General features: G+C 43.9%; 1 protein-coding gene across 7 annotated transcripts in view; it reads right to left on the minus strand.

The window, feature by feature from the left end:
• Positions 1-15233, minus strand: part of AXIN1 (axin 1) — an 81406-nt gene that overhangs the window by 60788 nt on the left and 5385 nt on the right. The gene's annotated exons all lie outside the window — the stretch shown is intronic.

Raw genomic sequence — 15233 nt, forward strand, 5'->3', positions numbered from 1 at the left:
GGCAGAGCTCCAGAGGCGCACACGTGAATGTGCACAGACTGTGCTGCTGGATTGCCCTAGTGGGAAGGAGATAAAGGCTCTGGACTGCAGTGAACCCCAGTTCTGGGCGAGAATCTGGGAATCCAGATTCATTGGGGGAGAGACTAGACTGTCTGGCAGCGGGTGAAACTTGAGGATGCCTTTCTCTCAGTGGTGCTTGCAGCGAGTACCTAGGGACACTGAGACCCAGGAACCTCATAGGGCAGGGCTGACGGGAAGCCGAGGCTATACGCTCCACCCTGAAACTCTGCCCCATACAAGCTGAGCACAGAGGCTTTTGCAATTTTGCAATAAGGCTGTCTCCTGGCATAGACACAGCTGATCCTCACAGCCAATTGGCCTGGAAGTGAAATCCTCCCACTGATACCAACAACAATCAAGACTTAACTACAACAAAGCTGTACACATAGTCCACAAAGGGTTGCACCAAGAGTGCCCACCTCAGGTAACTGGGGAGGCCAAGCCACTGGCCCATATAGGACACTTAGCAAACAAAACTACCCTACCAACTCAGGGAAGCAGTGAAAATGCGGAGACAAAGAAACAGATCACAAACAAAAGAAATGGAGGAAAACAAACAACTGGAGATAAGAGTTCAAAACCATGGTTATAAGGTTTTTCAAGAATTTCCTAGAAAAGGCCGATAATTTAGTAAGACCCTCGAAGATATGAGAGAGACCCTTGAGGATATGGAAAAGGACCAACTAGAAATTAAACATACACTGACTGAAATAAAAAATATTATACAGACACCAAAGAGCAAACTAGAGAAATGAAGGAATCAAGTCAAAGATTTGAAAATCACTCAACTGAAAAAGCAAAAAGAAAAAAGAATCGAAAAATTTGAAGATAGTGTAAAAAGCCTCTGGAACAACTTCAAGCACACCAACATCAGAATTATGGGGGTTCCAGAAGAAGAGAGAGCGCAAGATACTAAAAACCTATTTGAAGAAATAATGTCAGAAAACTTCCCCCACCTGGTGAAAGAAATAGACTTACAAGCCCAGGAAGCTCACAGAATCCCAAACAAAAGGAATCCAAAGAGGACCACACCAAGACACATCATAATTAAAATTCCAAGAGCAAAAGACAAAGAGAGAATATAAAAGCAGCAAGAGAAAAACAGTTAATTGCCTACAAGGGAGCACCCATACGATTGTCAGCTGATTTCTCATCAGAAACTATGCAGGCCAGACAGGAGTGGCAAGAAATAGTCAAAGTGATGATTAGCAAGAATCTACAACCAAGAGTACTCTACCCAGCCAAGCTGAAATTTAGGAGTTCATCACCATCAAACCAGTATTATATGAAATACTGAAAGGTATTCTTTAAGAAGAGGAAGAAGGAGAAAAAGGTAAAGATAAAAATTATGAACAACAAATACATATCTATCAACAAGTGAATCTAAAAATCAAGTGAATTAAAAATCTGGTGTACAGAATAAACTGGTGAATATAATAGAATCAGGGGCATAGAAAGGGAGTGGACTGACAACTCTCAGGGGAGAAGGGGTGTGAGGGGTACAGGAAGAGACTGGACAAAAATCACACACCTATGGATGAGGACAGTGGGGGGAGGGGTAAGGGAAGACAGTGGGGTGGGAACCGGGTGGAGGGGAGATATGGGGAGGGGGGAAAGAGGAACTGTAATAAAATGAACAGTAAAGACTTATTAAATTAATAATGATGATGATGATGATGGTGATTTTTTAAAACAACATTATAAGCACACAAAAATGGGTGAATAGAAGGCCCAGAAATGGGCAGAAGAGCCCCCTCCTGCTGGGGGGCTAAGGATGGTGCTCACCAGCCATAGCTCACCTCTGCCCTAAAACTGGAGAAGTTTGGTCCAAACAAGAGTTGAGTCCAGCTGCTACAAGAAGTCTCAACAGTTCAGAGAAGGCTGGTGGCCAAGGCTGTAATCCACACAGCAATGGGGATCCACTGTGAGAGGGAATGAGGAGGGGAGAAGCTGAGCCTCTTCAGCACAGAGGTCCTTAAACTCGGCCTGTGTGTGGCCTCTTTGAAGACGATAAAGCAGTGTGAAGGCCAGACTTGGTCTCAGAAAGGGAACAGAGAGTTTTACTGAGTTCAAACTCTCTATTCCCTTACCTCTCTATTGCATACCTCAGATCAAACACTTTTTGGAATTAATAGGCTCTGAGAGGACCCTAAATGGCTCACAAAACCATGCATTTGTACTGAAATGTAAAAAAGGGGAAAAACAAAGCAGCACATTTCTTCTACACACAGGTATGTAGCCTCATGCTGATCACGGATTGAAGGAAGAATTATTAGACAGCCTTCTTTTCCCAACCAAACCACCACTACTCAGCCAAATCCCACATTTCTAATAACTGCAGGGTAAACGGCATGGTATAAATAAACTCAGGATTTCAGAAAAGATTAATGGAGCCTGTGTGTATGAATTAAAACCAAATCTCAATGATGCTGCCCAGTTGGTGTGGCTCAGTGGTTGAACATCATTCCATGCACCAAGAGGTCACTGGTTCGATTCTCGGTCAGGGCACATATCTGGGTTGCAGGCTCAATCCCCTGTAGAGCGCATGCAGCAGGCAGCTGATCGATGTTTCTAGCTCTCGCTCTCTCTCTCTCCCTTACTATCTCTAAAATAAAAACATCTTTTTTTAAAATCTCTGTGACTCTGACTGGCATATAAAAATGACAATGGGCTGGTCACCAGGCAGTTCCAAGAACCACACAAGCAATACCCACACGCCTGCACACTGTACCAAATACACCAAACCCACACTCTCCTGAAATAGCCAGTGGCAACATGGTCCATGCAAAGGACCTCAGTCAACATTTGCTTGTCTGCTCTCTGTAAGCACTTCCCTTTCATAAATCCAATAATACAAAGGCACAGGCAAAGGGGCCCCCTCTATTACAGAATTTTTCAGTCTGATGGTTAACCACAGACACTTTCCTGGACTTTGTTGAAACCTGTCAAAGATCAGAGTTTTATATGACTAAAGCAAAGGAAAACAATATTTTTAGACTCTCCTGTAACTAGTTTAAAACTTTGCTTTAAAAAAAAATTTATAATGGCCAATCCTACTCCACTGACAGGTATATAAAATGCACACAGTATGCCCGGGTTGTGGCTCAATCCCCAATGGGGGGCATGCGGGAGGCAGCCGATCGATTACTCTCTCATCACGATGTTTCTTCTCTCCCTTCCCCTTCCTCTCTGAAATCAATAAAAGTATATTTTTAAAAAATAAAATGCACACAGCATGTTGATGCTGCTATGACAGAATCCACTGTGAGCATATTTGTAGCATGGGGAGCTTGAGGTTGACTCCAGGTGCGGTGGGAAGTCCCAACAGGGCTGAACAAAGGGATAGTGTGATCAGACTAGCATTTATTTTATTTATTTATTTCCTAAATATTTTAATCAAATTTTTTGGGGGGTGGAAGAGGAAGGGAGAGGCATCAATGTGGAAAACATCAATCCACCACCTCCTGCAAGCCCCCTACTGGGGATCGAGCCCACAACCTGGCATGTGCCCCAACCAGGTCTCAAATCGGTTGACCTCTCAGTTCATGGGACAACGCTCAACCAACTAAGCAACACTGGCCCGAGCCAGACCTGCTTTTTTATTTCATTTTATTTTTAAATATATTTTATTGATTTTTACAGAGAAAGGGAGTGGGATAGAGAGTTAGAAACTTCGATCAGCTGCCTCCTGCACACCCCCTATTGGGGATGTGCCTGCAACCAAGGTACATGCCCTTGACCAGAATCGAACCTGAGACTTTTCAATCTGCAGGCCAATGTCTATCCCCTGAGCCAAACTGGTTAGGGCCAGACCTGAATTTTTAAAAGATCTTTTTGGGGGAGAAACCAAGATGGTGGCATAGGGTAGACACCTGAATGCAGCCTACCACAACAATTTTGAATTCAGAACTGGAAAACAGGGGAAACATCGCCCTGAAGCATCAAACGGATGGCTGAGAGGAGGCACTACCATCTGGGAAGGAGAGAGAGCAGGCACGCTGAATCTCAGGAACTGTGAAGGTGCGGTGAACTGCGCTTGCGAAAAGGCGGCCACCCGATTTCACTGCTGGCTTGCTTGTGGAGCACGGACAGGGCGGGCCAAGTTCACTACTGGCTTACTCCCTGTGCGCAGAGAGGGCGGACAGCTAATGCGCGGCTAGCTTTCTTGTTTGGGAGGAAAACAGAACCACCCTATTGCTCTGATAGATGGCCCCAGACAGGGAGAGGTCAGACTGTCAGGCAGTGCGCAGAGATCTCTAGGAGGTGTGTGAAGCCAGCGGCCATTATTGTGGATTCAGAAACCAGACCCTCGTAGGGAGGGGCTGACCAAAGCTTGTCTGCACCACCCCGAGACTCCACCCCATCCAAGCGGAGCACAGAAGCCCTTCCAGTGGCTAGCTTTCTCATTCGCCGCGAATAGGACTCTTCTAGGACTCTCCTAGGGAGGGACAGACAGGAATCCAAGCTTGTCTGCACCTATACCAAAGAGTTGCATGCTCCTGCAACCAATCTTGCGGGATTCACCAAAGCTTGTCTGTGCCACCCCGAGACTCCACACCATCCAAGTAATACAGAAACCCTCCTAGCTGAGACACTTCTGATCCTCAGAGCTATTTGGCTTGGAGATCAACGTTTCCCAGTGATACCAACAACAAGGCTTAACAACAATACCAATAGCAAGGCTTAACAACAACATTCTTACACTGCCCACAAAGGGCTACACCAAGACTGTCCACCTCAGGTAACTGGGAGACTGACCCACTGAACGATATAGGACACCTTAGCACACAAAGCCACCCTACCAACTCAGGGAAGCTGTGAAAATGCCGAGACAAGGAAACAGATCACAAACGAAAGAAATGGATGACAACAAGCAGCTGGATATAGAGTTCAAAACCACGGTTATAAGGTTTTTCAAGAATTTCCTAGAAAAGGCTGATAAAATAAATGAGACCTATGAGGATATGAAAAGGGATCAACTAGAAATAAAGAATACATTGTCTAAAATAAAAAATATTATACAGAGTCCTAAAAACAGAATGGAAGATCGCAAGAATCAAGTCAAAGATTTGGAACACAAAGAGCCAGAGGCACTCCTCCACAGAAGCAAGAAGATAAGAGAATCCAGAAAGTTGAAGATAATGTAAGAAACCTCTGGGACAATTTCAAACGAATCAACATCAGAATTATGCGGGCCCCAGAAGAAGAAAGAGAGCAAGATACTGAAAGCATATTGGGAAAAATAGTGACAGAAAACTTCCGCCACCTGGTGAAAGAATTAGACTTACAAGTCCAGGAAGCTCACAGAACTCCAAACAAAAGGAATCCAAAGAGGACCACACCAGGACACATCATAATTAAAATCCAAAAGCAAAAGACAAAGAGAGAATATTAAAAGCAGCAAGAGAAAAGCAGGTAGTTATCTATAAAGGAGTACCTATACGATTGTCACCTGATTTCTCAACAGAAACCATGCAGGCCAGACGGGAATGGCAAGAAATATTCAAGGTGATGAATAGCAAGAACCTACAGCCAAAAATACTCTACCCAACAAAGCTATCACTCAGAATCGAAGGCCAGATAAAGAGCTTCACAAATAAAAAAAAGCTAAAGGAGTTCATCATCGCTAAACCAGAATTATATGAATTGCTGAAGAGGATTCTTTTGGAAGAGAAAGAAAATAAAGATAAAAATTATGAACAACAAATACGTAACTATCAACAAATGAATCTAAAAACCAAGGGAATTAAAAAAATCTGATGAACAATATTAACTGGTGAATATAATAGAATCTGAAGTATGGAAGGGGAGTGAACTGACGATTCTCGGGGAAAAAGGGAATGGGGGGTGTGGGAAGAGACTGAACATAAACTGTGCACCTATGGATGAGGGCAATGGGGGGAGCAGAGGGTGGGGTGGGAACCTGGTGGAGGGGAGCAATGGAGCGGGGGGAAAAATGAGGAGCATTTGTGCCGAAACCGGTTTGGCTCTCTATTTCTCTCCCTTCCTCTCTGTAAAAAAATCAACAAAATATATATATTTTTTTAAATGAGAAACATTTGTAAAAATATGAACAATAAAGATTTATTTAAAAAATCTGTTGAATATTAACTGTTGAATATAATAGAATCAGAGGTATGGAAGGGGAGTGGACTGACGATTCTCGGGGAAAAGGGGAGTGGGGGGTGCAAGAAGAGACTGAACAAAATCTGTGCACCTATGGATGAGGACAATGGGGGGTGGGGAAAGGGCAGAGGGTGGAGTGGGAACCTGGTGGAGGGGAGCAATGGAGGGGGGGGGAATGAGGAACATTTGTAATAATATGAACAATAAAGATTTATTTAAAAATAAAAATAAAAATAAATAAAAGATCCTTTCGGTGTTATGGGGAGAAGAGACCAAGGCCGAGACCCAGCCAAAAGGTGGACAGTCCAGGAGATGGGAGCTAGAATGCACAGTGAGAAGCAGAGGAATTCAACACACATTGGAGGGGAGTCTAGGATGTGCTCTTGTACTGAATGTGAGGGTCACTAAAGCAGAAATCAGGTGATTTGGGTAGACTTGTTAGATGTTGATATCTGTCTTGGGAGGAAGAATGATTACAAGAGGAACAAGTTTGGGGTGGGGAATTAACATATCCCATTTTAAGAAAATATGATTCCTAAAATCTGAATGTGTTATTCTCTACCCTATTTTTTAAATATATTTTTATTTATTTCAGAGAGAAAGGGAGACAGAGAGATAAAACATCAATGATGAGAAAGAATCATTGATCAGCTGCCTCCTGCACACCTCCTACTGGGGATCAAGCCCAAAACCTGGGAATGTGCCCTGACCAGGTACTGAACCGTGATTTCCTGGTTCAACCATTGAGCACACAGGCTGGGCCTCTACCCTATTTTTGAAACCAACCTAGATGCTAATTTCACAACATTTAGCAGACCACTAAATTCAGATGATAATGATGATGAAGAAAAAGAACCACAGCAAGAGCTGAAATTTAATAAGCACCTGCTGTGTGCAGGCAGCAGCTGGTCTAAGCACCCTTCAGGTATTATCTTTTGGAACCTCCATGGCAACCTCATTTGGCAGGTTCTTATTTCAACTTCCCCACTTTACAGATAAGTACAGAGAGGTTTAACTTCCCTTAAAGTACACAAACAGAATGCTGACCCTACAAGACACTGCAAACTAGAAAAGTCAAGTGAGGGGTCATTAAGTTAAACCACCAAGCTTAATGTTCTCCCCATCCAGCCAGCAAGGTGAGTAAGATTCCTAAACTCATCTGGAAAACCCTGCAACAGCATATAAGCCTTGTCTAAAAACATCTCCAGTCATCTATTATATTTTGGGATCATCTGTACAGTTAAAAGAATTCATCCAGTCAGACAAATCACACATCTGGAAGATGACAAGGGAAGAGCAGCAGGGCCATACATCCTCCCTAAGTTTGTGCCCCCGCTTAGAGTAATTACAAGCACAGCAACAGAAAAGAAAAGAAAAAACAAGGGGGGGGGGTGTTTATAGGGAGAGCTAGAATTAAATGAGCTACCTTGCATCATAAATGGCCTAAAAATTCAACAGTGAAGCCGAAACCGGTTTGGCTCAGTGGTAGAGCGTCGGTCTGCGGACTGAGGGGCCCCGGGTTTGATTCTAGTCAAGGGCATGTACCTTGGTTGCAGGCACATCCCTGGTAGGGGGTGTTCCAAGAGGCAGCTGGTCGATGTTTCTCTCTCATCGACGTTTCTAGCTCTCTCTCTCCCTTCCTCTCTGTAAAAAATCAATAAAACATATTTTTTAAAATAATAAATAAATAAAATTCAACAGTGAAGAGAACATGCTAGAGCGTAAATTTAACAGGCTCACTATGAACAAGACAAGTGTGTCCTGAGACACCCGTAACCTGTGGCCAACCATACCTCAAGCACAGCAGACACACACTCTGCCCTGCTGATGTGGAGCCCTCTGCAGCTAGGCCCCCTTCAGCAGAGCCACTGGCCAGATTCTACCCCACTCCACTCGAACTCAAATCAGAACCCTAATCAATCTTACTTTTCTGCCTTTCGTATTATATTGTATACCTTTTGGGTGTTTCCTCTTTTTATATTTCTTTTCTTGACTCTTGAAGGCATTATCAGAAATATATATAGTCAATAAACCAAACTCTGAGGTGACCTTGGAGAACAAGAGCTGGTTGCCCACCCTTTAAAGGACCCACAAGTCACCAAGTTGCTTCTGCTGTGAAGAGTATCCGTAGTCCACTCTCTGGCTACAGCCCAGATAACCAACCCTGACCAGGAATGCCTCACAGGAAGATGCAAGAACATGTCCACTGAGACTCTGTCCTCAGGAAACTTAGCCAATGAGGAAGGTAAGGGCAGATAGCAGAAATGGAAAGTGTCCTGGCCAGATAGCTATCATTGGTTAGAGTAGGGGTGTCGAACTCAATCAGAGAAGGGGCCAAAATCTAAAATCCAGCCTAAATCACGGGCCAAATGGTTTACTGAACAGTCATAAACTGTCATTGTGATGGAAACGCAGCGGAGTGCAGTGATGACAGCGCGGTGCGGGCCACATTGCAAGGCCTGGCAGGCCTTGTGTTTGACACATGTGGGTTAGAGCATCGCCCTGATACCCTAGAATTTCAGATTCAATTCCCAGTCAGGGCACATAGAGGAATCAACCAATAAATGCATAAATAAGAGGAATAACAAATCAATTGACAGAGGCCTAACTAAGTAAAAGACTCATTTAACCTTTCTCTCCTACTCCCTTCCTCTCTCTCTAAAATCAATCAATAAATAAAAATTAGAAATGGAAAGCATTTGCTGATGATCAAAACCAGTGGCGCCGAAGCCGGTTTGGCTCAGTAGATAGAGCGTTGACCTGCAGACTGAAAGGTCCCGGGTTCGATTCCGGTCAAGGGCATGTACCTTGGTTGCGGGCACATCCCCAGTAGGGGGTGTGCAGGAGACAGCTGGTCGATGTTTCTCTCTCATCAATGTTTCTATCTCTCTCTCTCTCTTCCTCTCTGTAAAAAATCAATAAAATATATATTTTTTAAAAAGGGCAATAATTGCCAAAATCTGCCACACATAGAACAAGAAAACAAGTATGAATTTGTAATTCCTTAGCCCAGTGGTTGGCAAACTGCACGGGAGCCACGGTTTGCCACTCTGTTGACTAATAAGTTTGCCGACCACTGTCATATGCTACCCTTTACCTCTTTGCACACAATATGCCACAACTGCCTAATCCTCACCGCTTTCAACTACACAGTAACATTTAGTTTACCAGTGGTCGGCAAACTCATTAGTCAACAGAGCGGCAAACCTTGGCTTGCGAGCCACAGTTTGCCGACCACTGCCTTAGCTCATAGGCTGAAATGATCCCAGGTGAGTAAGATAAATGTAGAAAAAGGTCAGGAACATCACTGTTTTCTCAATTTTGACAGAGACTTAACTAAGTAAAAGACTCATTTAACCTTTCTTAAGTCGGCTATAAAAGAAACAACCACATGTACATCCGTAAAGCCAAATGAGGAACCACCGTGGCCTCCTATCAGGGACTGGAAAGCACTATGTCTAGTACAGGGAGACAGAACACCACCAGCCAGTACAATCGGAGCAGCCCTTTGGTAAATTCTAGGTTCAGGAGTCCCTCGAAGTCATCCTATCCTAGAGATGGCCAGCTGGACAAGAAACAACTCCATACAGAATCAACACTTAGCGAGGCACCTGTCATCAACGGGAAATGCATTTCCTACCAACAAGACTGTTCTTTGTAGTGGGCCCTCACAAGCTGCCTATTCAGCACACACTACCTTTCCCTCTTCCCCATAAAACACATCTTCCTTTGGAAGATCACTCTCCCCTGTTGAGGAGAGGCATGCTATCTGGATGGGGCACCGCACTTAACTTCCAGGGTGGCCTTACTTGGTTGTGTAAGCTCAACAGCACAGAATCAGGCCCTTGTATGATTATGTTGGGCAGGACACAGCAGCACACAGCATCCCTAGTCACTCAGAACAAACTGAGTACCTCCTTCAATGACTTTGGGAAGCATCTATTTATATAATCTATATACTAGAGGAATATGCAAATTAACCAGGATGCTGTAATGTCATGACTAGACAGCAGGGACCTGAGACTGCATGGTGACTGGCCTGGGCAAGGAACCTCAGGTTGCACCCCCCACCCTGCGGGGCTTGACAGGAGCCCTCAGGCTGTGCCCCCTGCCCGGCAGGGCTTGACGGGAACCTCAGGCCATGCCCCTCGCCTGGCAGGATTTGACAGAGGACCTTTGGCCACAGCCCCTCGCTTGGCAGGGCTTGACAAGGGTGGGGCCAGCTGGGTCTCCTGTGTTTATTTTGTGTGTGTATATGTGTGTGTTTTTTAATATATTTTATTGATTTTTTTACAAAAAGATAGAGTCAGAAACATGGATGAAAGAGAAACATCTACCAGCCGCCTCCTGCATACTCCCCAATGGGCATGCACCTCCAACCAAGGTACATGCCCCTGACTAGAATTGAACCCGGGATCCCCAAGTCTGAAGGCCGACCCTCTATTCACTGAGCCAAAATGGTCAGGGCTCTCCTATGTTTTGGAAGTGCATGTGGATGGTGGGTGGAGACTTGGCTCTAGGTCCCGAGGTATGCCCCAGACTCTGACAGGAGGGAGATTTTCATATACATTTTACTAATTTTCTTTCATCTCTGACACTTCTATTATAGAGAAAGGGCAAATAGCAATATTAAAAGCTTTCTTCTAATTCCCTTTTAATGTGCATGAATTTCGTGCACCGGGCCATAGTTTGTTTATAAAACACTAGAGGCCCAATGCATGAAATTCCTGCTAGGGCCTTGCCCTCCCCCTGCCGCAGCAGCTTTGTCCGGAAGGATGGCCAGTTGAACGTCCTGTCTAATTAGCATATTACCCTTTTAATATTATAAAAGGGAGCCCATTGGGCAGCTACCTCCAACACAAAGTAGCCAATCTGAAAGCAGGCTACTGAAAGTGGTCACAGGAAAGCAGAGGCAAAAATGAAGAAACCCCAGCTGGTGTGGATGGCTGAGCGTCAACTCATGAACCAAGAGGTCACTGGTTTGATTTCCCAGTCAGACATGCCCAGGTTGCAGGCTCAATCACCAGTAGGGGATGTGCAGGAGGCAGCCAATCAATGATGGTTCTCTCTCACTGATGTTCCTATCTCTTCATCCCTTTCTAAAAATAAATTTTAAAAAGTATTAAAAAGAAAAGAAACCAGGCCCTAACTAGTTTGGCTCAGTGGATAAAGCATCAGCTAACTCTCTAGCCCTCTCCTTTCATCTCTATTAAAAAAAAAAAAAAAAAAAAAATCAATAAAATATATTTTAAAAAAGAAAAACTAAACCTGTTCCACCATGCAATCAAGCAATTGCACTCCTTTTGGGTATGTACCCAAAGGAGGTGAAAGTGAGAAACATCAATCAGCTGCCTCCTGCACAACCAAGGTACATGCCCTTGACCGGAATCGAACCTGGGACCCGAGTCCATAGGCCGACACTCTATCCATTGAGCCAAACCAGTTTTGGTGAAAAAGCCAATTTTAAAAAGCTATACACTATATGATTCTAACTATATAACATTCTGGAAGAGGCAAAACTATAGAGACAATAAAAAGATCAGTGGTTGCCAGGAGTTAGGAGGGAGGGAAATAGGTGGAGAACAGAGGATTTTTAGGGCAGTGAACATACTCTATATGATATAATAATGGTAGGTACATGTCATTATACATTTGTCCAAATCCATAGACTGTACACTACCAAGAGTGAACTCTAATGAACACTACGAACTGTGGATGATTATGATGTGTCCATATAGGTTCATTAGCTGCAATTAATATACTTCTGGTGGGAGTTGTTGACAATAGGAGAAGCCGTGCATGTGTTGGGCTAAGAATATATGGAAAGCCTTTGTACCTTCATCTCAATTTTGCTGGAAATCTAAAATTGCTCTAAAAAAAATGAAGTCCTAAAAAGAAAAATGGCTGGAATACAGATCAAACCATACCTGAAGTTGGCCTTGCCTCTAGATTTTTCATTTTTCATCTGAGTCAGCCAATCCCCTTCCCTGTTTAAGTCAGAGTGGATTGGAGTTTCTGTGACTTCCAACTAGTGCACCCTAACTGCACATCCCACAGAACAAGTGAAATGTGAACTCTATCCTGTCAGTGCTCATAAATGATTACCCAACATCGGAGATTCTCCACAAACAAAAGCACCATAGGCAACTTCAAATGGGAAAATATCCTGTTGTAGACAGGACTCCAGGCTCCCTCACCACCAGCAGCTCAGGACAGGCATGTTAAAAACAAAGTGTGCCACAGTCCTCATAGCTGAAGTAGAGGCTCGGTGCATGAAAATCCATGCACTGGAGGGGGTATCCCTCAGCCCAGCCTGCCCCTTCTCACAGTCCGGGAGCCTCAGGGGTGGGAGGTGACCCAGCGATCAGGGGAAGGCTATGCCCCCAACACACCTCTGCTGCTGCCACTGCCAGCAATGCAAGCCTTGGCTGGCCCTGGTTACCTGAGCCTCGGGTGGCCCTTGGTGGCTGGGCAGCCCCAATCTGAGGCTTGCCTGCACCTCAGGCCAGCCCTGGGCGGCTGGGGGGCTGAGAGGACTGGGGGACTCCAGAGGCAGGTACATGCAACGATCTTGCTGCGGAACTGCCACCGTGGTAGGACTGAGGGGACTGGGCGCCGCCATCTTTGAGGGCAGGCAGTCAATTAGCACATTCCCTCCTTATTGGCTGTGGGCGCTGCCATCTTTGAAGGCAGAGCAGTGAATTGGCATATTCCCTCCTGGTTGGCTGGGAGAGCTGCCATCTTTTGTGACAGCTTGAGGGTCAATTAGCATATTCCCTCTTTATTAGATAAGATACTATCAGATGGGCAGAGTCAACACATTCTATTAATCTGATAGCAAGGACTCGTTATAACAAGTAGAACCAAAGAAAGAGCAAAGTTGTTTAAGAACCGAAAAGTGTACAGACTGGAGATGGTTGGAGGAGGAGTAGCCCTCAGGAATATTTTGTTAGAAATCAGAATTAAGCTCCATTTTTTTTCCCCCCTGAATCCCAGGCCTCAAATCTAACCCCATCTTAAAATTGTTCTAATCAATTATGAAAACTTTTAGGTGAAGTTTTTAAAACTTTGTCAGTTATTAGCCTTAACAGGATTTTATGATATACTCTAGTCTAAAAAGCTTGCTTAAAAGCTTTATTCCCTGGCATATGTCAACAGTTTTGGTTCAAATAAACACCTATAAAAATTCCAAATAGCCCTAACTGGTTTGGCTCAGTGAATAGAGCATTGGCCTGGGGACTGTAGAGTCCCAGGTTTGATTCCAGTCAAGCGCATGTACCTTGGTTGTAGGCACATCCCCAGTAGGGGATGTGCAGGAGGCAGCTGATCAATGTTTCTAACTCTCTATCCCTCTCCCTTACTCTCTGTAAAAAAAAAAAAAATCAATAAAATATATATATATATTTTTTTAAATTCCAAATAAAGAAATAAAAACCTTGCTAAACCAACAGCGTTTAGCTAAAGAGAGTAGCAAAAAGGCATACAAAAACTATCTCAAAGTTTGGCTCAGTAGATAGAGAGCCAGCCTGTGGACCAAGGGATCCTTGGGTTCGATTCTAGTTATAGGCTCATCCGGCCTGAACCCTGGTCAGGGCTCATGCAGGAGGCAACCAATCGATATATTTCTCTCACATCAGTGTTTCTCTCTCTTTCCCTCTCTCTTCTACTCTCCCTAAAAATCAATGAAAAAATATCCTTGGGTGAGGAGCAACAACAAAAAAAGAGCATATCCTGAATCACATCGCTTGAAGGATAGTTATACCTTAAAAATGTCTGATCCTGTGTTTATTAGCAAGTATCAATTTCTCTGTCACAGTAAGTCTGAATAAATGATCCAAGTTTTTAAAAACTCCATGTCAGAATTCCAGCACCTGGGGATGTATTTTCAGAATCTTGATGAAATCAACAGGGTCACGCCAATTCCGGGCTTTCAAAGTTTCACCTGCAGTAGTCTCTAGACCAGCTATGGGGAAATGAGTGGAAAACAAAAGAGCCCTGCTAATATTTGCTAACATCAGCAACAGGCTCCAACTATGCCCAAATATACCTCTAGTATCCACAAAAGGGGTTACCAAGAAGAGTATGAAGAAACGAGTTTTCTAAGTTGTAACAACTTCTTGATAGCACCACTTCATATCTCCAAAGTTGCATATGTGCCTAACATGCAAAGAATGCCCCCAGGCTGCTGGGCACTGACCACACACACACACACACACACACACACAAGCACTAATACATTTTGCTGGCAAGGAAAAAAAGCCCAATTCTAGAAAAGCAACCACAAAAGTTCCCAAAGTGCTCAGACAACCTGCTGCTTGACAGCCTCCTCGCCACCATTTCCCAGCCTCTAAGAAAAATCTTAGACCATTATAAAATACAATGATTCAGAATTCTCTAAGTATTGATGTATCTAAATGTCCACACCTCCCTTTATTAAGCCAGAAGGACTACCCCTACCAGGTAAATCCACCTTCTATGCAAGAGGATACAAATTTTACTGCTAACAAGGTGTAAATGTCACAACTTCAAAGAATTCTTATGTTCCAAATGACTTAGAAAGCTATATATTTAGTCTGTCCTTTTTTTCCCTTTATTTTATTTTTCCATCATACTTTAGTCATTATTTTTGCTGCTGTTGTTAATCCTCACATGAGGATATTTTTTCTGTTGATTTTTAGAAGAATTGGGGGGAACAGAGAGAAACATCAATGTGATAGAGACACATTGGTTGGTTGCCTCCCATATGCACCCTGACTGGGGCTGAGGATCAAACTTGCAACAGGGCATGCACATGCCTTTGACCAGGAATCGAATCTGTGACCCTTTGGTGATGGGGTCAACACTCTAACCACTGAGCAACACAGGCCAAGGCTAGTCTGTTCTCAAAGTATCCTCAACATAAAAATGTTAAAAACATCTAATGACAAATGTGAAGATATCATGACTAAGAACTAAAACCACAATGTACCCATGGCAACAGGAGTACACCCACTTGGGGTTGAAAGACAACACCATTCCTTACCAGCACCTTTCCTTGCCAGTTCTCC

The sequence above is a fragment of the Pipistrellus kuhlii genome, unplaced genomic scaffold (assembly GCF_014108245.1).
Source record: "Pipistrellus kuhlii isolate mPipKuh1 unplaced genomic scaffold, mPipKuh1.p scaffold_m20_p_31, whole genome shotgun sequence".
Taxonomy (NCBI): domain Eukaryota; kingdom Metazoa; phylum Chordata; class Mammalia; order Chiroptera; family Vespertilionidae; genus Pipistrellus; species Pipistrellus kuhlii.